The sequence below is a fragment of the Sturnira hondurensis genome, unplaced genomic scaffold (genome assembly GCF_014824575.4).
Source record: "Sturnira hondurensis isolate 20B ecotype Veracruz unplaced genomic scaffold, ASM1482457v3 Scaffold0019860, whole genome shotgun sequence".
NCBI classification, from domain to species: Eukaryota; Metazoa; Chordata; class Mammalia; order Chiroptera; family Phyllostomidae; genus Sturnira; species Sturnira hondurensis.
The window spans coordinates 26,341-50,219 of NW_028092491.1; the positions used below are offsets into that span (position 1 = coordinate 26,341).

At 40.0% G+C, this 23,879-nt stretch overlaps 4 pseudogenes; all 4 read right to left on the minus strand.

The window, feature by feature from the left end:
• Positions 1-2,550: 2,550 nt before the first annotated feature.
• Positions 2,551-3,228, minus strand: LOC118974827 (olfactory receptor 4C11-like; annotated as a pseudogene).
• A 3,222-nt stretch (positions 3,229-6,450) lies between these two features.
• LOC118974829 (olfactory receptor 4C15-like) lies at positions 6,451-7,344 on the minus strand (annotated as a pseudogene).
• Positions 7,345-19,223: 11,879 nt separating this feature from the next.
• Positions 19,224-20,320, minus strand: LOC118974786 (olfactory receptor 4C11-like; annotated as a pseudogene).
• Positions 20,321-22,089: 1,769 nt separating this feature from the next.
• Positions 22,090-23,026, minus strand: LOC118974824 (olfactory receptor 4C15-like; annotated as a pseudogene).
• Positions 23,027-23,879: the final 853 nt, after the last annotated feature.

A 23,879-nucleotide genomic window follows, 5' to 3' on the forward strand; every position in this document is an offset into this window, starting at 1 on the left:
GATACTCTCCTAGTTTACATTGTTTGTAGTGAGAATTCTGCTGTAATTTTTATCTTTCTTTCTCTGTGCACCATGCCTTTTCTCTTTATCTCCTTTTGCCAATTTGGTGCAGCTCTTCACCAATTTATTATACATTAGTTTTAATTGTAAATTCCTCCATGAATTTTATGCTTGGGATTTGTGAGACTCTTGGTTTTATGCATTTCCAGCCTTTATTAAACTTGGGGGAAACTTGCCCTGGCTGATATAGCTCAGTGGATTGAGTGTGAGCTGCAAAACAAACACTCACTTCTTCAATTCCCAGTCAGGACACATGCCTGAGTTGCAGGCCAGGTCCCCAGTGGAGACCATGGAGAAGCAACCACACATTGATGTTTCTCCCCCTCTCTTTCCACCTCACTTGACCTCTAAAAATAAATCAATAGAATTTGTAGTTAATCAATTAATTAATTAATTTGGGGGGAATTGGTCAATATTTCTTTTAGTATGTTTTGCTCCCCTTCCTCCCATTCATTCTAGTCTTTGATGATTTTCAAACTGAGTAGAGGAACAGCCACACAATCTCATCCTTACCCAGGTTGGGGCATCCAGGTTCACAGTCATTTCTGTAGTTCTCCAACCCTTCTATTATTTTGGCCTTTATGCGATCTTTCTGCATCAAGTTGCTTGAGTTAAATATCAAACTAGTCACAGCTCCAAGTTTCACTGCATCCTAGAGGACTTTGTAAATTTGCTCATCTTCAGGAAACATTAATGTGTTGTATACGTCTTTAACCAAGCTGTGCTTCATCCTGTGATTCCAGTCTATTTATGCCATTATGTTTCTCTCACCTTTTCTAATCAAGCCCTTCTATCAAATATAAGAAGATCTGGCCTCTCTATTATTTAATCATGAGAAGGAAATTCCTGAGGCTTTCTTCGGTTTCATTTAATCACAAATAAATTTTTTTTCACACTACAATAAATTTGAAAGAATACCAAGAGGTAAGGATTGATCTTTTATTTTGAGTGTCTTGGTTACTTGAGAATCAATTATACTTAAGTATAATCTTAGTAAGGCCAGATTCATGTGCTCTCAAAAAGAACTGTAAGAAATTGGAGAAATTCTTTATTTGAAAGAAGTATGAAACTATGTAGCTGCTTGTGTATATGGTATTGAGAGCTCTGACAAATGTCCCATTTGGGACGAAAATATTTACTCTGTCACCACTTTCCTGAACCAAACTATAGGGAATCATTGGTGCAACATAAAATTTTGCCTTCAGTTGATGGAAATTCTTCACATACTTACGAGTTTATTGTGTCCTTTTCTCATTAGTCCAGATGACTAGGAGTAATACTTTCTGGTGCAAATTTGATGATAATTATAAACCCCGGTATTGAACTGTCATGACAGTACTTTATTATTAGATCATGACGTTGTTGTGGGGTGTGACTTACACACGTGGATTAGGTTGTTTCCATATGAAAACACACATTTTAAAACATTTTCCTGCGAAACCAAAAGACCAAAATTGAGAAGTGGTAGGCCTCACTTTTCTTACCAGATTCTTCTCCAAAGTCTGAATTTTGACTTTTGAAATATTATGGAATGAAACAACAAAAACAAACCTTTTCTCCTGGTACCCAAATAAACATAGAGCCAGGGACAATTATTTGCCTGCAAGTGTTCATACACCCAAAAGTAATGCTCAAGAAATAAGAAAGATTAAGCTCCTTGACTCCAAATTGGACAACATTTCCACTTTACTTTCTCCCTTTTTCTCTCTTCATCATGCATTGTCCTCTGTCCTCCCCTTTTTCCTGACTTTCACTCATTTCTGCTGCAAAACTCTCTAGTGTCTCTTTCTCTCTTTTGTGAAGAAGAGTGGGAAGAACCCAAATAGCCACTGACTCACTGACAGTGATGTCTTGTCCAAATATCACAATCCACACGCTCTCATATCACACAGAATTAATTTTGAGAGGTTTTCCATAGACAGTGTAAGTTTTCACGGATGCTTCTAGCTTTGATCGCAGTTGGAGGGTTCATCAGTGTAGACACCCCCACTGAAGGAGGCTCAGACACAGATTTCCAGAGGAGTAATTTATCAGAACATCTTCTGTAATCGTCAGCTTGTCAAGATGGCAACCTTGACTTTGTAAGTATTTAGGCCCTAGAGATTAGCTGTGATGACTGCACTCATAAGGATGAAGATGAAATGTAGGAAGAAATTGGTGCATATGCACACATACATGCACATACAATTGTTCTGTCATTTGTCAGTACTTTTCTTTCCTAAGAAGAAAAGGAGGGCATAGGAAGCTAAATTAACTAAGGAGTATAACCAAATGTTGATAGAATTCAAGCAAGGATCATCCCAGGTTGTTCAAAATGATTACTGACTTTAAGCAATAACCATATTCTAATGCAATCCTGTCAGATTTCTTGTTTATTTCCCCCCCAAAATATTTTACCTTTCCTTCCCATGGAACAAAACTAAGATATTAAGAAAGTATACATTGGAGTGCCCATACAGAATTTATTACCTGAAGTCATACTTTGTTTTGTCATAACCTTTTCGTGGAATTTTTAACCTCTGCATTCCTCAATGTATAGATCACAGGGTCGAGCAAGGATGTCCCAATGGTATTAAATACAGCTATCATCGTGTCTACTGGAAACATGGTTGGTGGGTGTGTTTATATCAATACAGATGTAACAAAAATATGACAACCACAATAAAGTGGCATGTGCATGTGGAAAGGGCTTTTCATGTTCCTTCTATGCTGTGGTTTCTCAAAGAGTACAAGTAACAACATAGGAAAAAAGGAGAATTATAAAACTCGCCATGCAAATGGCCCCACTATTAGGGACAACTAGCAAATTTATCACATATGTGTCCATGCAGGCAAGTTTCAACAAGGGTTGCAAGTCACAAGAATAGTGGTCAATCATATTGGGGCCACAAAAGGGCAATTGCAAAGCTAGGAAGATCTGTGCTGAAGAGTGGATACAAGATCCCATCAGGCCAGAATCACCAACACACCACACACTCTGTGGCTCATGATGATTGGGTATTGCAAGGGCTTACAAATGGTGATGTAGCAATGAAAGGCCACGAGGATAAGCACAAAGATATCGATGCATCCAAAGAAATGAACTGTGAAGACTTGAGTCATGTACTCATTGTAGGAAGTGTTCTTCTTCTGAGAAAGGGCATTCACAATCAATCTTAGGGCTGTCATTCTACAGAGACAGACATCAGCAAAGGACAGATAGAAGAAATAGATGGGAATCCCAAGGGACTTGTTGTTTTTAATAGTCACTACAATGAGAAAGTTGCCTGACAGTATTGTAAGATAAAGAATTGGGAAGACCACAAATCTTGCTTTGATCAACAACAAAGATCAAACATAGAGATGATCTGCCTAAACACTGCTGCCATTGATCAAAAAGTTGTAAGAGATAAAATTATGGACAGATGTAGGACAACCATGAAAGCCAGGTCATACAGTTCTAAATTGTTTTCTTTTCAATAAGTAAAGAGAAGTCTTGGGGATATAAGACATGAACTTAGCTCCTGAAAAGATGTACACATTAAACCAGACCAACACTTTCATAGCTTTTATCACTGAATTAATTCATGTTTCCTAACACTCCTGAACTTTCTTAACTCCTTGATTTGAGGGTACATTACAGTAATAAAGAATCTAATTTTCCCTTCTTTAATTCTTACTTTTACCTGTTGAATTTTTAAACCAGTTCAAATACATTTGATAATACAAGTCTCCCCTTTTCTCCCAGATAGACACATGCCTCTATCACCAGTTGCTTATATTACTGTGTGTCATTTTAACTGAATAGCACAATCATAGATTATATATTATTCTTGTGGTATAAACTTATTATTCAAGCCCTGGCTGGCGTAGCTCAGTGGATTGAGCGCGGGCCTGCGAACCAGACGATCGCGGTTCGATTCCCAGTCAGGGCACATGCCTGGGTTGCATGCCGGTTCCTTGCAGGCTAACTACCAGCAGGGGACTCACAACAGGCAACCATACATTGATGTTTCTCTCCCTCTCTCCTTCCCCTCTAAAGATAAATAAATAAATAAAATCTTTAAAAAAAAACTTATTATTCAAACAATTTTCACTATTGTTATTTCATTTGATCTGCACATTCTTTTACAAGGTAATGTGCCTCTGTGCCTGATCCTTTCAATGTGGGAACTTTGACCTGAGATACAGAATTGTTTTCTACTTAGAGGTAAATTCATGTGGTATTTCTCTTTCACGGCCTGCTTATGGCACTTAGCATAATGCCCTCCAGTTCCATTCATGATTTGGTATAGAGTTGGACCCTTTCTTTATTTCTGGTAGATATTATTTCATCAAGTAAACGTATCATAGTTTTTTGACCCACTCATTTTCTGTGAAAACAACAAAACAAACAAGCAAGCAAAATATAACTAGAGTCACTGAAATTAAGAATGAACTTAGAGTCAACGCAGGAGAGGAAGGAAGAAATAATGGGGGTGGGGAGGGGTTGTCAGGAACATGTACAAAGTACTCATGGACAAAACCAAAGAGGAGTAGAACCAAAGGTGAGGGGGGAGTGGGGAATGCTGGGTTGAGGAGGAGTGGGGGGTGGAATAGAGACAACTGTCCTTGGACAACAATAAAAAAATAAATAGTAAAGGAAGAAAAGAAGAAAGGAAGGATGATGGAATAAAGGAAGGAAGAACAAAGGGAGGGAGGAAGGAAGCGAGGAAGGAAGGAAGGAAGGAAGGAAGGAAGGAAGGAAGGAAGGAAGGAAGGAAGCAAGGAAGGAAGGAAGGAAGGAAGGAAGGAAGGAAGGAAGGAAGCTTTTCCAAGAACAGTTAGGTTAAAATTAGAGTGGGGTACTATTAAATAGCCTCTCTGTAGCATTCACCATCCATGTCACTTACAACTCACACCCATTTCATGTAGATTTTACGAAGACTTGCTAGGATCATGTCGATCTTAGAAAACAGACATCCTGAGTCCTCCAAGAAAGACAGAAATTGTTACCTTAATGTTATAGTCTCATTTCAGAATCAAGTTCTGAATAGTACGTGGTGAAGCAAATGTCAAAGCAAAAAATAGATACCTAAATGAATAAGAGCATAGAAGAGGCAAGAGTAGAGAATGAGTGAAATGAGTACAAAAGAGAGGACAGTGAGAGTGAGGAAAACCAAGAAAAGAAGAATCAGAGGGTAGCATAGAGAGAGACAGAGGGGGGGGGGAGCAAAAGAAAACACTACAGAGGATAGTTTGATGCAAGACTTCATCACAGAACTCAACTTCTGTCTTTATGACCTACTGCAATATCACTGGCCCAAACCCAGATAGAAGGTGCATTTATTAATCATGGACAAGGGCCATTGAAAACCCAGGTGTAAATCCCACCAACTATGGAGAAGAACCAAATTTCTGGGAGTTTCTCCTATGTTATAAACATTGCGGTGACTCAGATGCTGACTCGGATGGCACGCTTTGTCTTCAGCTGTTTGGAACGCAGAGGCAGCAATCACTACCCATGGCTGGGACATCGGGCTCTGGACACCTATCATGGGCTGATTGATAGACACTTCCCTCCCCTGCCTCAAACCAAAAGTTAGAGAGTGGACAGAACCCAAAGAACTCTCAACATTCCTTTTACAGCAGGAAGCAGCCAGAACAGTCTTCACCCCCAGATCACCAAAGATTTCCGTCCCAAATGATTGAATGGGGAATGTTAGGTAGAATAGAAAGTAAAAAAAAAAACTGACAAGGAGGAGAAGGTATGGAGGGGTACATGTTCCACACACTGACTCAGCAGTCCTTGGAATTCTATGCTTTTTTCCCTTGGATCTGGGAAAGAAAGCCTTGGAAATGTGCTTTCATCCCAGGATCTGAAAGGCTGAAATACCTTTGGGTAAACACACCCCCATTCTGGAAATCTAGAACCACCCTTACCAGTCCATCAAAATGTAACTTCTTGACCCTCCCCATCCCACCAACTATGTAAATCCTCAGAACAAAGGCTTTTGCTCTTGCCACCTCTGCCCTTGCCTTTCTCCCCTACCTCAACAAGCCCCTTGCCTGTTCTCTTCTATGAGAGCATATCACAAATAAAGCTTATTTGCATGAAAAAAACAGGTGTAAAAAAATAACAGCCCTTTCCTATTCTCAACCTAAATCTCTTCCAGTGACGGGGCCTGCAAGACAGAAACTTCTGCCAACCTGCCCTCAATGCAATCAATGGTGTATTGGCCCCTCAGGCAGCAGAGATGCTTTGAGAGTGCTGAAGCCAAGGAAGACTTAGGGAAACTGGACACTCTAACTCTTCATTTTAAGAACTACGGTGAGCAGCTCCACCATGTCTTAGAACAAACACTGAGCATAGACTCCATCAAATCAGTCTTATCTGTCGTGAAAAGCTACCATTATTCTGCTCCACACATTTCATATGGCATTTTTCACTTTCTTATTCGTAATGGTGTAAATCAAAGGATTGAGCAAAGGTGTTAGGGTGGTGTAAAACATTATCAGCATTTTGTCGAAGGAGAAAGTGGATGGAGGTCAGACATATGTGATTATGCAGGGAACAAAAAACAAAGCCACAACAGCAATGTGAGATCCACAAGTGGAGAGAGTTTTCCACTGCCCTTCAGTACTATGAAGTCTCAGAGAGAACAAGATGGAACCATAGGAGGCAAACAACAAAGAGGATATTATGATGCATATAAACCCACTGTTGGCCAGCACAAAAAAAGCCAAAGACATGAGTGTCAGTGCAGGCCAGCTCCAGTAATGGGTACAAGTCACACACGAAATGATCAATGACTTTGGGACCACAGAAGGGCAACTGTAAAACAAAGAGGATTTGTATTATGGAGTGGAGGAATCCCCCTGTCCAGGCCACCCCCATCAGAATGCCACAGAGCCTCCAGTTCATGATAGAAGAGTAATGCAAGGGCTTGCAGATGGCCACATAGCGGTCATAGGCCATGACTGTGAGGACAATCATTCCCGCTCCAGCAACGAAGTGTCCAGCAAAGATCTGTGTCATGCAGCCCTCAAAGGAGATGGTCTTCCTCTGAGACAGAGAGTCCACAATCAGCTTTGGGGTGATGGCCGTGGAGAAGCTGGCATCCAGGAAGGACAAGAACGCCAAGAAGAGGCACATGGGACAGCCCAGGAGTGCTGAGCTGCTGCTGATGGTCACCACAATTAGCAAGTTGCCACAGAGAGTTGCCTTGAAGCTCAACAAAAGTATAACAAATATTATTTTCGGAACGTTGGGTTTTTTGAAAGCCCCAAGAGGATGAACTCTGTTATAAAGCTGTGGTTTTGCATGATTTCCAAGGAAAAGATAATTGCCACTAGAGTAAGAATATAAAATCTACAATTATGAGAAAAAAACTCACCTGAGTCCAGTTTATGATACCATTGTATCACAGTCATTGACCAGTTGGTGCATTGATGTGAAAAGATGGTTACATGCTTCTGTTGTAAAGGAGAATAGAAAATTAGAAATTTGTTGAAGGCTGTAATGGGAAGTGAGGCAGAAGTAAGGAGGAAATAAATTATTCAATACTTTAAAGTGACCAAAGCTTATATGTAGGAAAAGTATTCATACACAGCAGGGAAGTTACATAGTTTTCATCTCCACTGCAAAAGCAGATCACTTTTCCAGGAGTGGATTATTGAGGAGTATTCTGAAGTCACATCCACATTGAGGACAGAGAACTTATACTTTATTGGTCACTGCTGCCATCAGTATGGAATGGGAGTGAGGTGACTCACATGCCATCACTGATCATGAGAGGAACTCCTCTACAAAGAGAAGAAGAAATAACCCCTAGTTTGGAGTCCTTTAAAATTCATCGCTATTCACCCAAATTTGTTACCTCTGAACTGATTTGAGACTTTAAGATGAATACAGAAAGCAGACTGACAGCTATCAGAGTGAAGGTGGTTAGGGGATGGGTGAAAAGATTAAAAATTAAGAAAAACAACTCATGGACACAGACAATAGTGTGGTGATTACCAGAAAAAAGGAGAGGTGGGCACAGGGATATGTAGAAGAGGTTAAAGGGTGAATAAATGGTGGTAGAAGGAGGCTTGACTTCAGAAGGTGAACACACAATACAATATACAGGTGATGTATTATAGAATTGTACACTTGATGTCTATATAATTATATTAATCATTGTCACTCAAATAATTTCATTATAATAAACAAAACATAAAAGATGAATTCATTCATTCCCTAAAAGAAGAAAGCTCTATGAAAAGGTGCCTAGCTCTACACTAACATGTAACAAGTATGCACATGCTGAGTTGGGTTCTTTCTTCATTCATCATTTAAAATAAGAATGGGTGTGTATGAAAAATTATAATACCTACCTACTTAAGGGTATTGTCAGCATGACCAAGTGATCTAATGTAAAGAAAGTAGCTGTTCAAGAAACAGTCCTAGGAAACAGTCCACGTTAAATCTTATCATCCCTGTTTTCCTGGAAAACAGTCCATGCTGAAAGAGAAAAAGTCAAGTCACATGCTGGGTCTGGAGTTTAAACACAGACTCCCAGCTACAAAACTTAAGTATCCCTAATGCATCAAGAGACAAAGGAGCAGAGCTGGCCCTTCTGCTCTCTTCATGCCCCTGTGGAAATCAGAGTCTTCTGAGTCCTTTGCTCATGCTTGAAGGAGGTCCCCTGATGACGCAGAGCAAGTGATGTAGATTCAGAAAGTAATAGTCCAATTGCTACACATACAAATTGGCAACAACCACATTGGTAAAGAATAGAAATAATATGCTGAGTTTGGCTAAAGTCTTGAGACTTTTTTACATTTTTACTAATTATTTATACTATGTGGCTCAATCTGATATTGTACAACTTGTCATTTATATGACTTTATTGCATACTAAGTATATTCATGTATAACCTACCTGCTCATCCCACAGACTCATGGTGAGTGTCAAATTGGCAAAGTGTAATATTTGGGTACGGTAAGCGCCATGTCCAAATGTAGTAACTATTTCGTTACTTAGCAGGACAGCCTCATTACCCATGAGTTATCCAGATAAGTACTCCAACTATTGACTATTTTCCAGAGCTACACATCAGTTTTCAAGAATGTTTATGTCCTCACCAGCACATACAACAGAAATTTATGTCCCAAATGCGTGTGTAAATATACATATAAACTGTTTGTTAAAGCGATAAATAAAATTACAATTAAGCTTTCTGTGAGAATTAAAAATAACATGATCTTTGTGAAAACTATTCAGAGCTAATGAGAACAATTTTCAATAAATGTATTATTGTTTATGGTAATAGTTGTCTTAATGCTTACTTTAAAATAACCATTTCAATTAAATTCCCAAGGTACTAGACATTCGTAAACAAAGCCACACTGTGAACACCTTATTCAGCTACAAATTTCCATCCAGAAAACAAGAGTAGAAAGCAAACACTATAAGGCCACTGGATCAGTCAACGAACATTTGTTAAAAAGTAAATGATACCAATGTATGGGCCAGCAGTTATCAGCTTCTCAGCAATGAACAGAGTGGTCATATGTTCTTTCGAATTAGTGTTTTGGGTAAATTCAGATAAATTCCCAGAGGTAGAAACACTGAGTCATAAGGCAATTGCCATTACTAATTTTTTTGAAGTGTCTCCATCCTGTTTCCAAAGTGGTTGCACCAATCTGCATTCCCACCAACTTTGCACCAGGGTTCCTTTTTCTCCATGTCCTCACCCTCACTAAAGGTACATTTACACAATGGAATACTACTGGGCTTTAAAAAAGAAGAAAAGCTTAATCTGCAACAGTATGGATGGACCTGAAGAGCATTATTCTGAGTGAAGTAAGCCACTCAGAGAAAGACATAAAATATGGTTTCACTCATACGTGGAATCTAATAAACAAAATGAACAAACAAACAAAATAGAGACAGACTCTTAGATACCACAGGCTGACAGCTGTTGGAGGTGAAGGCTCTGAGGGAGAGAAGTGAGGAGACTTAGCAAAACAGAAAAAGAAAAGACAGAACACTCATGGCCCCTAACAACAATGTGGTGATTGCAAGGGAGAGGGAGTGTTTGCATGGGGTGGGAGGTGGTGAAGGAAGGTATGGGGAAATAAATGGTGAAAGACACAAACAAGACTTGGGCTGCTGAACACACAATGCAGTGTACACATGATGTGTTGTTGAATTGTGCACCTGAAAATTGGATCATTTTGTTAGCCAGTGTCACCCCAAACAATTCAATAAAAAGGAGGAAAATTATATTAATTCTTAAATTGCAATCAAACTCCTTCATTTCATGTAATCCTTTCGGAAGTGTTTAAACAAATATTTTCAGGATTGCAAACATGTTTCTATTACTTTTTATGAATCCAATAAAAAATTTTCTGAAGGTAAAATGTGCCGCTGCCCGCAGCAGCAAGGGTGGTCGAGAGGTGAGGCGAGGGACTTAAAAGAATGGAGAGGACCATAAGCTCTGCTGGCAAATGGCAACTTTTTTCAAGGAACTGCTGGCTTATATGCAAAACTGCAGTGGCCTGAGAACAATGTTGTTTTACAAAAGTTTGTACACTCCCGAAAGCTATCAAGAGGGCAAGATGTTCTTATATCCTGAGAACATTAGCCCGAAGATAACAGTGTCCTCATGACTATCACTTTCTTGGAACATGACGCATATGCCAAGATCTTGTTCTTCCCTTCAAGGCTGAGATCGAGAAGGTCCGGAAGATGTCAAGATACCTGCCGGCTCCAGGGACCAGAAACTAAGTTCCTCCACCATTTTCACAGTGGGGGACTCTGTCCTTGGTCCCCTTATGGCCTGGCGGACTCCCACATCTCCCCCTTTTTTATTTTATCTAGCACATTGGTTCCACATTCTTCATCATGTTCAACTTATGTTTCTTGAGGTCTATGTACAAGCCACCGATTTGTTTAAGGAAAAACCGAATGATGCAAGGTATACACAATAAAAGCAGAATAGCGAAGATACCAAGACCTATCCAATTATAAAGAACATGTCCAAAAGAGGGAAACTGCTTGGACAAAGAGGACAAGAAATTCTGAGCATCTCGAGCAATATCTATGTTTAAAGAAGGGGCATTTATCAAATCTTGAATCTCTTTATGTAACGTAATAAGATCTAAGGATGAATTGCAATTATGCCAAATTCCTAACAAATGGTTACGAATCTTTTCCCATGGAAACTTAGTTGAATTATAAGAAAAGGGGTAACACATATATGGGGAAACATGAAATGACATTTTAAAGAAGATCGAACCTTAAGCGATTTTAACTCTTCTCCAACAATTCTAACAGTATCATAGAAGGTGTTTAATTTCTGTTCTACTTTTCGGTCCCAGTCTTCCTGGGTCTGGAAGGCAACAGAGACATTATGTGCTAGTTCGTTAACAAAGTCTGCTGTCTGTACACTTTCAGTTAGGGCGACAGCAGCTGTAGTTGCTGTCGCAATGAGGGCAATCAGGGTGGTAATTCCTGCAATAAGCGTCCCTATAAATCTTTTTGATCGGGCTAAAATCAAATCGTTAGTAGCCTTAATAATAGCATACCCTGGATCATTAAACCAGGGAATGGTAAGGTTAACAGGTAGAAAGGTGAAGGCAGGTTGCTTAATAACAGCAAATGATGTAGCATTCATTGATGCGTTTAAACAATTGGTTAGGAAGCAGTTATGACAGCTTAAGTTATACTTTTGATCATATATAAGTTGAACATTTCTGGCTACAAAAGCATATGGATCTGGAACGCAAGCAATAATTGAAACATTTTTCTGAGTCCCCGAAACATTCATAGCGTCCTGGTCTCCAAGGTGAACCCATTGAACATCTCTTTTAGCTACAGTGACATATTGAAGGGCAGCAACCGCTTTCCATAACATATTTTGAAATGTACGATTATTTCTAGTCCATATACCATACAGCAAGTTCATTGGTCTGAATGTTGTGGGGCGGTAATCACTCCAGTCACAAAGCCCTTGATCACAGATGGTATAGTTGAGATGGCACATTCTCCAAGCAGGTCCCAATTGACTTGGGGATGGTGTTTTCTGCTTGCACAATGGGATATCAGGTGGGGGATCTCCTGGTCCTACAATGGTAGTTGAGACATTTCGTCGTAGGTATAGTAAGTCCACTCCCCAGTGAGTCCCGTTAGTGAAATTCCCATCCCAATCAGCATATCTAGAGATAAGAGTGCAGTTATTATTGTCTAATGAAAAACAGATGGGTAAAGTAGTAGATAATCCTGTGTAGTTATAAAGTGTAGATATTGGGATAACATGTCCTATAGAAGGAGGTCCTAAAACTTTAGTATTGTTAACATAAACAGGAACAAAGTCATTATCGTTCCAGGTCACAGGATGCATCATTGGAGGATTAGGGACAAAAGCCCAATATTCCTCAGTCTTCACTTGAATCCTCAGCATCCACAAAAGGCTCAGCAAAATCGCCAGACGTTGGCGTCTTCTCCGAGCTCGCTCCGGGTGGCTGAGGCGAGGCTGCATCGTCAAGCGTGCTAGCCGTCCCCGCAGCCGGTTCGTTTTGCTTCTGGGCATGTCGGACACAACGTTCAGGAAGCCAACGAGGGGCTTCTGCGTCTGTTGGAAAAACACAAACATGCCCCCTGCCCCAAACTAAAACTGGGTCAGGTCCATGACGAGAGCCATCTATGGGGTCTCTCCAATAAACCAACGGGTAATGCCGCATACGCGGCCCCCAATGCCGATCAGCCGCGGAGCGTCCTTCTGCATCCAAAGTTAAAAAGTTAAGAACAAATAAGGAATGTGACACTAACAGTTTAGGAGAATGAGGATCATACCATCTCCCCCCTTTTAATTTAGAGAACTGATGTTTGAGGGAAAGATGAGTACGTTCAATGATACCTTGTCCTTGTGGGTTGTGAGGTATACCTGTTTTATGTAAAATCTGAAATGAAGCACAAAAAGAAGCGAAACTTTTACTAGTATACGCTGGGGCATTATCTGTCTTCAAGACCTTAGGAACTCCAAGGATTGAAAAACAAAAGAGAAGGTGAGTAATAACATTGCGTACATTTTCACCTGTGAGAGGAGAAGCGCAGATAAAATGAGAACAGGTATCAACGGTGACATGTAAGTAACGTAATCGTCCAAACGCTGGGCAATGGGTAACGTCCATCTGCCAAAGATCATTTGGTTTAAGACCACGAGGGTTGATACCATAATGAGGTACAGGGAGAAGCTGAGCACACGTAGAACATGATTTAGCAATTTGACGGGCAGCTTCTCGAGTGAGACGAAATTGGTGACGAAGAGAGCAAGCAGATTGATGATGCAGAGCATGAGAAGATGTAGCCTTTTGCTCCTGTGAAAGGAAAATTTGCATAAAAGTATCTGCAGTTTGATTACCATGGGCAAGGGGTCCAGGAAGGGAGGAATGTCCTCGAATATGACCAATGAAACAGGGAAACTGTCGCTTCTGTAATAGTTGTTGAATATCTGAAAAAAGTTGAGAAATTGTCGGATTAGAGGTATGAATTAAAGGAACAGTTTCTAAAACAGCCATAGCTCGAACAACATATTGGCTATCTGTGTAAAGATTAAATGGTTGATTATATAAGGCAAGAGCTTGGCTAACAGCAAATAGTTCCACTTCTTGAGCTGAGACATAAGGGGTGGCCCAGATGAGAGGCTTGGTAGGAGTAAGTAGAACAGCAAGTCCATTAGAAGATCCATCTGTGAACAAGGTAAGGGAGGTTGATAAAGGTTCAGGAGTGACGATGTTAGGAAAAATAAATCACGCAGTGTGAGCAAATTGTAAAATTTTATCAGCGGGCAGATGATGAGAGATGGTCCCAGCAAAACCTTCAAAAGCAAGAGCAAAAATGTCATTAAAGTTAAGAAGCCAGTTAAGTTGCTCAGCGGTATAAGGTATAACAATAATAGTGGGATCATGTCCTAAAACTTGGAGAGAGATTTTGCGTCCTTGCTGGATGCGTTCTGCTATCAGAGAGGTATAGGGACTTAAAACTTTCTTTGGAGTAGACGATCCATGGATCCATTGTAATACGCCTTCTTGATATAAAACTCCTGTTGGGGTCAAGGGAGTAGGAAGAATAATCAAGGACCACGGTCGTGAAATATCACAATAGGTGAGTTGGGCTGTTAATAAAGCATTTTCTACAGACTGTAAAGCCTTCTTTGCTTCTGGAGTCATGGATCTAGGAGACGAGGGATTAGGGTCTCCTAAGAGGAGATTAAACAGAGGTTTTAAGTCACCAGTAGATAATTTAAGAGAAGGGTGGATCCAATTGCGTTCTCCTAAAAAGGTTTGAAAATCATGTTACATCATTAGGAGGTGGACCTGGGCGATATCCCACTCGAGCTATTAATGGAGTGGTAGGATTTGTTGGAAATAGAGGATCTTCAAAAGGAGGGTCTATGGGGACTGCATCCTGAACTGGTTCCTCCTTAGTTTCATAAGTCTGCGTTTTTAAGGCCTGAAGAAGATGAAGGAGGTCTTTAAAATTAAAATCCAGTTCTGTCTCTTTTGGATTCTCATTTCTTTCTTTATATTAAGAAAAGCCCCATGGGAGGGGTCATAGGCGGCCACTTGATCTGCTAGATCTCCCCAGTCTACTTCACTGTGGTCCGGCGGCCCTGACTTGTCGGCCTCTACCTTAAGATCTGGTTTTTCATACCGTGGCGCCTCCCAAGTTGGAGGGGGCGGATCAGTTGGCAGTGGAGGTGAGCGAGAAAGATCCTCTGCCGAACGAGTGGCTCGCAAACTGCCACGAGTCCCACATTCCCATTTTCAAACTCAGAATCTCCCCTGAGACAATCTCTAACTAATGTCCATAAAGAAAATGCATCAACAGGGGTTTTCTCTGGACCGTGAGCACGGTAGTGTTCACGAATACGTTCCCCTACCTTTTTCCAAATTTCCATATTGATGGTACCTTCTTCCGGAAACCAAGGGCACACTTGTTGAATAAAATCTACAAAACGATGTATTTGACCCTTGGAGGTAGTAATGCCTCGCCCCTTCAATAAGGAGCAGAGGACTTTTTTAAAAAGTCCCTGATCTGATGAGTGGGAAATTCCCATGATTAAAAACTCTCCAACACCGCTCCCTGCGACTTTTACTTTTAACTTACCGGCCCCGGTAGCAGCGGTCCTCTCGGGCTCCTCTATCCTCGAGATTAGGACTCTTCAGGTACCCCCGGACCCCCTTTTTCCGGGTCCCTGTTCAGGCGCCACTCTGCCGCTTCCCGCAGCAACAAGGGTGGTCGAGAGGTGAGGCGAGGGACTTAAAAGAATGGAGAGGACCATAAGCTCTGCTGGCAAATGGCAACTTTATTCAAGGAACTGCTGGCTTATATGCAGAACTGCAGTGGCCTGAGAACAATGTTGTTTTACAAAAGTTTGTACACTCCCGAAAGCTATCAAGAGGGCAAGATGTTCTCATATCCTGAGAACATTAGCCCAAAGATAACAGTGTCCTCATGACTATCACTTCCTTGGAACATGACGCATATGCCAAGATCTTGTTCTTTCCTTCAAGGCTGAGAAGGAGAAGGTCCGGAAGATGTCAAGATACCCGCCGGCTCCAGGAACCAGAAACCAAGTCCCTCCACCATTTTCACAGTGGGGGACTCTGTCCTTGGTCCCCTGTGGCCTGGCGGGCTCCCACATTCTCTCATTTTACCCCATCACTCCCTCCCACCTCTCCTCTGTTTACTGTCTACTTGTTCTTAATTACAATGTCTCTGGTTATATTTTGCTTGCTTATTTCTTTTCTTCATTAAGTACCACTTCAACATGAGATCATATGGTATTTGCCTTAAAGTATGTTTTAAATTTTTAATATTGTCACATTTTTCTTTGGTTGGACAGTTGTAGAAAATAATGGCCGTCAAAGAGGTTTTGTTGAATTCTTCCAGTAAGATGGTGAAGAAAGTGTCCAGGATAGGGCAGGAAGTTTGAGAAGAGAAAACAAAGGTAAGTGCAGGATACTAGACAGAGTTAAAAAATATACAGTCTTTGGAGAGAAGGAAAATAAGCTCTTCCTGCAACTACCTGAGGATGGTGGATGCTCTAGGTACCACTTCTGTTATCCACAAAGATTTTCAAAATTCTCTTTTTGATTATTTCCCAGCAGACCATGCTAAAGCACAAATAACCTACAGTTCCCAGTGGCTGGTGTAAGACTAAAGAACTAACAACTGCCAAGTTTTCTATTCTTGCCGAGTGACATCAGAGAAAGGTGCTAGCACACTGACTATGCAGGCAGGTCACTGGCATATCAGTATGAAAAGTTAACTCATCCTGGTGAAACTGGGAATCAGGTTGTAGAGAACATCTGGAAACATGCCATTAAAGCTCTGCGTGACGACATCCAGGAATCCACAGTGAAATGTGCTCTCAGATTGGAATGGACTTTGGCTGGATTTCAACTCATCATGAGTTTGCTCTTTGTCATTTTGGAAATGGATTTCGAAGACTCTAACCTCGGGGTCTTTGGGTTCTTGGAAGAGAAGCAAATGCTGTTTATCAGTCATTTTCACACTTCTGATTCCATCCCAGTTGTAAAAAGTGACAAAACCATCCAGATGTATGAATGTAAGCTCAAGTGTTTTAAAGACCTCATTCTTCTCTCACATAGTTTACTTTGTTTGTAGTGAGAATTCTGCTGTAATTTTTATCCTTATTTCTTTGTGCACAGTGCCTTTTTTCTTTAGCTCCTTTTAACAATTTACTGCTGCTTTTGACCAATTTATTATAAGTTATGTTTAATTGTAATGTCCTCCATGAATTTTATGCTTGGGATTTGTTAGATTCTTGATTTTATATATCTCCAGCTTTTATTAAACTTGGGGGAAACTTGCCCTGGCTTGTGAAGGTCAGTGGATTGAGTGTAGTCTGCAAACCAAAGAGGAACTCTTTCAATTTCCAGTCGGGGCATGTGCCTGTATAAAAGGCTGGGTCCCCACTGGGTACCATGCAAGTGGCAACCACACACTGATGTATCTTTTCCTGTCTTTCTCCCTTTCTTACCCTCCAAAAATAAATAATATAGTTTGTAATCAATTAGTTTGGTAGGAAAGGGGCAAGTATTTCTTTAGTAACTTTTCCTGTCCTTCCTCCTATTCATTCTATTCTTTGACGATTTCCAAATCAAGTAGAGGAACAGCCAGACACACAATCTCATCCTTGACCAGGTTGGAGCATCCTGGTTCACAGTTGTTTCTATAGCTCTCCAACCCTTTTATTATTTTGGCCTTTATGTGATCTTTCTGCAACGTTTTGCTTAAGTCAAATATCAAACTAGTCACAGCTCCAAGTCTCAACTCCTCCTAGAGGACTTTGGAAATTTGCTCGAATTCAGGAAACATTGGTGTGTTGTATACATCTTTAACCAAGCTGTGCTTCATTGTGTGATTCCAGCCTATTTATTCCATTATAAATAGGAATAATGTTTCTCTCACCTTTTCTAATTAAGCCCTTACCTCAAATATACAAAGATCGGGACTGTCTATTATTTAACAATAAGAAGGAAATTCCTGAAGCTTCCTCAGTTCTCATTTAGTAACAAATAAAATTTTTTTTCACACTACCATAAATTTGAAGGAATACCAAAAGATAACAATTGATGTTTTATTCTAAGTCTCTTGGTTACTTGAGAATCAATTATACTTAAGTATAATCTTAGTAAGGCCAGATTCATGTCCTCCCAAAAAAGAACTGTAAGAAATTGGAGAAATTCTTTATTTGAAAGAAGTATGAAACTATGTAGCTGCTTGTGTATATGGTATTGAGAGCTCTGACAAATGTCCCATTTGGGACTAAAATATTTATTCTGCCACCACTTTCCTGAACCAAACTATAGGGAATCTTTGGTGCAATAGAACATTTTGTCTTCAGTTCATGGAAATGCTTCACATACTTACGAGTTTATTGTGTTCTTTCCTCATTAGTCCAGATGAATAGGAGTAACAGTTTGTAGTACAAATCTGATGATAAGTATAAATCCGAATACTGAACTGTCATGACAGTACTCGTATATGAGATTGTGAAGTTGAAGTGGAGTTGCTGAGGCTTGTGAATCATACACATGGATTAGGTTGTCTTCCATATGAAAACACACATTTTAAAACGTTCCTCTGTGAAACTAAAAGACCAAGTTTAGAAGTGCTAGGCCTCACTTTTCATACCAGATTCTTCTCCAAAAATCTGAATTTTGACTTTTGAGATACTATAGAACCAAGCAACAAAAACAAAATTTATTTTCTTGTACTCAAATATACATAAGAGCCAAGGATAATTAGTTACCTGCAAACGCCCATCAACCAAAAAGAAATGCTCAAGAAACAAGAAAGATAAAGCTGCTTCTCTACAAATTGGACAAGATTTTGACTTTCCTTTCTCCCTTTCTCTCTCTTCATCATGCATTGTCCTCTGTCCTCCCCTCTTTCCTGACCTTCACTTATTCCTGCTGCCAAACTCTCTACTGCCTCTTCTTCTCCTTAGTGAGGAGCAGGTGGAACACCCCAAAGAGCCACTGACTCACTGACAGTGCTGTCGTGTCGAAATATCACTCTCCTTTCTCCCTCACCACAACAGAATTAATTTTGAGAGGTTTTCCAGAGACAGTGTAGGTTTTCACTGATGTTTCTACCTTTTATCGCAGTTGCAGAGTTTATCAGTAAGGACACCCCCACTGAAGGAGGCTCAGGCACAGATTTCCAGAGGAGTAATTTATCAGAACCTCTTTCCTAATCATCAGCTTTCAAAGTAGTAACCTTGACTCTGTAAGTGTCCAGGCCCTTAGGGATTAGCTCTGATTACTGCACTCATTAGGATGAGAATAAAATGTAAGGGAAAATAGGTTCCTATACACACATGCATGCACATAAACTTGTTCTGTGATTTGTCAGTACTTTTCTTTCCTAAGAAATATTTCTATAGGAAGCTAAATTATCTAAAGAGTATGACCAACTGTTGGTCGATTTCAAGCAAGGATGATCCCAGGTTGTTCAAAATGATTATGGACTTTAAGTAATAACCATATTCTAATGCAATCCTCTCAGATTTCTTGTTTATTTCCCCAAAAGAATATTTTACCTTTCCTGCCTGTGAAACAAAACTAATATATTAAGGAAATATACATTGGAGTCCCCATGTAGTATTTATTAATTGAAGTCATACCTGGTTACACCATAACATTTTCATGACATTTTTAACCTCTGAATTCGTCAATGTATAGATCACAGGTTTGAGCAAGGATGTCCCAATTGTGTTAACTACAGCCACCATCTTCTCTACTGGAAACGTGGTTGGGTGTGTATATATGAATACAGATGCACCAAAAAATATGAGAAACACAATAAAGTGGAATGTGCATGTGGAAAGGGCTTTTCACCTCCCTTCGGTGTTGTGGTTTCTCAGAGAGTAAAAGGTGACAATATAGAAGATAAGCTGGATTATAAATCTCACCGTGCAAATGGCCCCACTATTGGAGACAGCTACCAACTTTATCACATATATGTCCATGCAGGCAAGTTTCAACAAGGGCTGCAAGTCACAAGAATAGTGGTCAATCACATTGGGGCCACAAAAGGGCAATTGCAAAGCTAGCAAAATCTGTGTTGAAGAGTGGATACAGGATCTCACCCAGGCCAGAATCACCAACACACCAGACTCTCTGGCTCATGATGACTGGGTATTACAAGGACTTTCAAATGGCGATATATCAATGAAAGGCCATGAGGATGAGTACAAAGATCTCGATGCACCCAAAGAAGTGGACTGTGAAGATTTGAGTCATGTACTCATTGTCAGAAGTGGTCTTCTTCTGAGAAAGGGCATTCACAATCAATCTTGGGGCTGTGGTTGTACAGAGGCAGATATCAGCAAAGGACAGATAGAACAGGAAGAAGTACATGGGACATGCAAGGTTCTTGTTGTTTTTAATAGTCACTACAATGAGAAAGTTCCCTGACAGTGTTGTAAGGTAAAGAATTGGAAGGACCACGGTTATTGCTTTTAACAATAACGGAGATCAAACATAGAGATGATCTTCCTAAACACTGCTGTCATTCATCAAAAAGCAGTAATAGATAAAATTATGGACAGATGTAGGACAACCATGAAAGCCAGATCAGATAATTCTACTTTGTTTTATTTGCAATAAGTAAAGAGAAGTATTGGGGACAAAAGACACGAACTTAGCTCCTGGCAAGATGTATACATTGCACCAGACAAGTATTTTCAGGGGTTTTACCACTGAACTGATTCATGTTTCCTAACACTCTTGCACTTTCCTAACTCCCTGATCTGGGGGTACATCACAGTAGTGGAAAATGCAATTTTCCTTTCTCTCATTCTCACTTATACATGTAGAAATTTTGAACCAGTTCTAGTATATTTGATAATACAAATCTCCCCTTTTCTCCCAGACAGACAAACACCTCTATCACCTATTTGCTTATATTACTGTGTGTTATTTTAACTGGATGACACAATCATGGATTATATATTGTTCTTGTTGTAAAATCTCATTATTCAAACAATTTTCACTATTGTTATTACATTTGACCTGACATTCTTTTACAGGGTAAGTGTGCCCATTTACCAAGTCCTTTCAATGTGGAAACTTTGACCTGACATACAGAAATGTTTTCCATTTACAGGTAAAATCATGTGGTATTTCTCTTTAAGTACCTGGTTTATTTTATCTGCCATAATGCTCTCCATTTCCATTCTTTTTGGGGCAAATTGTCAGACTCTTTCTTTCCTTCTGCTGCCTAGAATTTCATCGTGTAAATGTATCATAGTTTTCTTCATCCACTCATTTGCAGGGAAACCAAGAAAACAAACAAGCAAGCACACAACATATCACCAGACACTTATTACTTACGAACAAACTGACAGTAACCAGTGGAGAGGGGGGAGGAGATAATGGGGGAAGGGAAAGAGGGTTGTCAGGAACATTTACAGACTACTCATGGACAAACTCAAAGAGGGTAAAATCAAAACTAGGGAGTGGGGATGGCTGGGGTGAGGGGGAGTCTTGGTGGGGGGAAATAAAGATAACTGTACTGGGACAAAAATAAAAAAATAAATAAATAGTAAAGGAAGGGAGGGAGGGAGGAAGGAAAGAAGGAAGGAAGGGAGGGAGGGAGGAAGGAAGGAAGGAAGGAAGGAAGGAAGGAAGGAAGGAAGGAAGGAAGGAAGAAAGGAAGGAAGTTTTTCCAAGTACACTTAGGTTAAATTTGGAGTGAGGTACTATTAGACAGCCTCTTTGCCTAGCATTCATCATCCATGTCATATAAAACTGCAAACCAATTTCATGTGCATTTTATGAAGACATTCTAGGATCATGTAGATCCTAGAAAACAGACATCCTGAGCCCTCCAAGAAAGACACAAATGGTTACCTTAATTTTCTAGTCTAATTGCAGAATCAGGATCTGTATACTACAAGGTGAAGCTCATATCAAAGCAGAAAATCGATACAAAAATGAGTAAGAGTGTGGAAGAGGCAAGAGTAGAGAATGAGTGAAGTGAGTACAAGAGAGAAAAGAGAGTGAAAGTGAGAAGAACCAAGAAAAGGAGAATCAGAGGGTAGCATAGAGACAGAGAGAAAAGGGAGCAAAAGAAAATATTAGGGAGGATAGTTTGATCCAAGATTTCATCACACAACTCAATTTCTGTCTCTATGACTTACTGCAATGTCACTGTCTCAAAACCAGAAAGAGGCTGCAGTTATGAATCATGGACAAGGATACTTGAAAACCCAAGAGTGGAGAAAGAACAGCCCTATCGTATCCGCACCCTAAATCTCTTCAAGCGAGGGGTCCTGCAACAAAGAAAATTCTGACAATCTTACCTCAATGCCATCTATGGTTCATTGGCCCCTTTGGGGGGCAGAGATGCTTTGAGAGTGCTGAAGCTAAGCAAGATTTAGGGAACCTGGACGACTCTAACTTTTTTTTTGCAGGAACTATGTTCAGCAGCTGCATCATGTCTTAGAACACACACTGAATGTAGACTCCATCAAATCAATCTCATCTTTCATTACAAATTACCATTATTCTGCTCCACACATTCCTCATGGCATTTTTCACTTCCCTATTCCTAATGGTGTAAATCAAAGGATTGAGCAAGGGCGTTATGATGGAATACAGCATTGTCATTTTTTTGTCAAAGGAGAAAGTGGATGGAGGTCGAGCATACATGAATGTGCAGGGAACAAAGAACAAAACCACAACAGCAATATGAGATCCACAAGTGGACAGAGCCTTCCTCTTCCCCTCAATACTGTGAGTTCTCAGAGACCACAAGATGATGCCATAGGAAACAAGTAAAAAAGAGAAGATCAAGATGCACATTAGCCCACTGTTGGCCACAACAAAAAAGCCAAAGACACGGGTGTCAGTGCAGGCCAGCTCTAGTAATGGATACAAGTCACACACGAAATTATTGATGACAATGGGGCCACAGAAGGGCAGCTGTAGAACAAACAGAATTTGTATTGTGGAATGCAGGAAGCCCCCTGTTCAGGCCACCCCCCATCAGAATGCCACAGAGCCTCCAGTTCATGATAGAAGAGTAATGCAAGGGCTTGCGGATGGCCACATAGCGGTCATAGGCCATGACTGTGAGGACAATCATTCCCACTCCAGGAAAGAAGTGTCCACCAAAGAGCTGGATCATGCAGCCCTCAAAGGAGATGGTCTTCCTCTCAGACAGAGAGTCCACAATCATCTTTGGGACGGTGAGGGTACAAAGGCAGGTATCCAGGAGGGACAAGAAAGCCAAGAAGAAGTACATGGGGGAAGCCTGGAGTGCTGAGCTACTGCTAATGGTCACCACACTTAGCGAGTTTCCCCCGAGAGTTGCCATGTAGCTGGACAAAAATATAACAAATAATAGTTTCTGAACGATTGGATTCTGTGAAAGTCCCAAGAAGACAAACTCAGTTACAAAGCTCTGGTTTTGCATGAGTTCCAGGAAAAAGCTAAATGCCACCAGAGGAAGAATATAAAATCTGCAATGATGAGAAAAAGAAAAATTCACCTGGGACCAGTTTGTAATGCCATTGTATCACAAAAATTGACCAGTTGGTGCATCCATGTGAAAAGCTGATTACATGTTTCTGTTGTAAAGGAGAACAGAAAATTAGAAATTTGTTGAAGGCTGTAGTGGGAGGCCAGGAAGAAGGCAGAATGAGATAAATTATGCAATACTTTAAATTGGTCAGAGCTTATATATTAATTCTAAAATTGCAATCAAACTACTTTATTTCATGTAATCCTTTCAGAAATGTTTCAACAAATATTTTTAGGATTGTAAACATGTCTCTATTCCTTTTTTTAGAATCCAATCCTACATAATTTCCTAAAGGGAAAATGAGCTAATGTAAGTTCTGTAACTGAAGATGATGCATGTCTTTTATAACAATAAAATTTTAGAAATATATAAAATGTTCAATAATAGGATGATGTCAAGGCAAATTAGATTACTAAAAATTAATTTGTTGTAAATACTAAATAATAGGAGGATATACATACTGAGGCATGTTTACAATATGTTAAGTGAGAAAATAAAAATTTGTAATAATTCTGCTTTTTTGCCCAGACATTCTAATGTAATTTTATGTTCTAGAACAGAATATATGGTAGACTTACTTTCAGTATGTAGAGTTAACATTAAGAATCAAGCTTAAGCCCTGACTGGTAGAGCTCTGTGGGTTAAGCATCATTCACCAAACCAAAAACAATCAAGTTTCAAACCCACAACAGCATATTATCTTGTATCTGAAAAGTTAAAAACAAAAGAGATAGGTTATGACTAT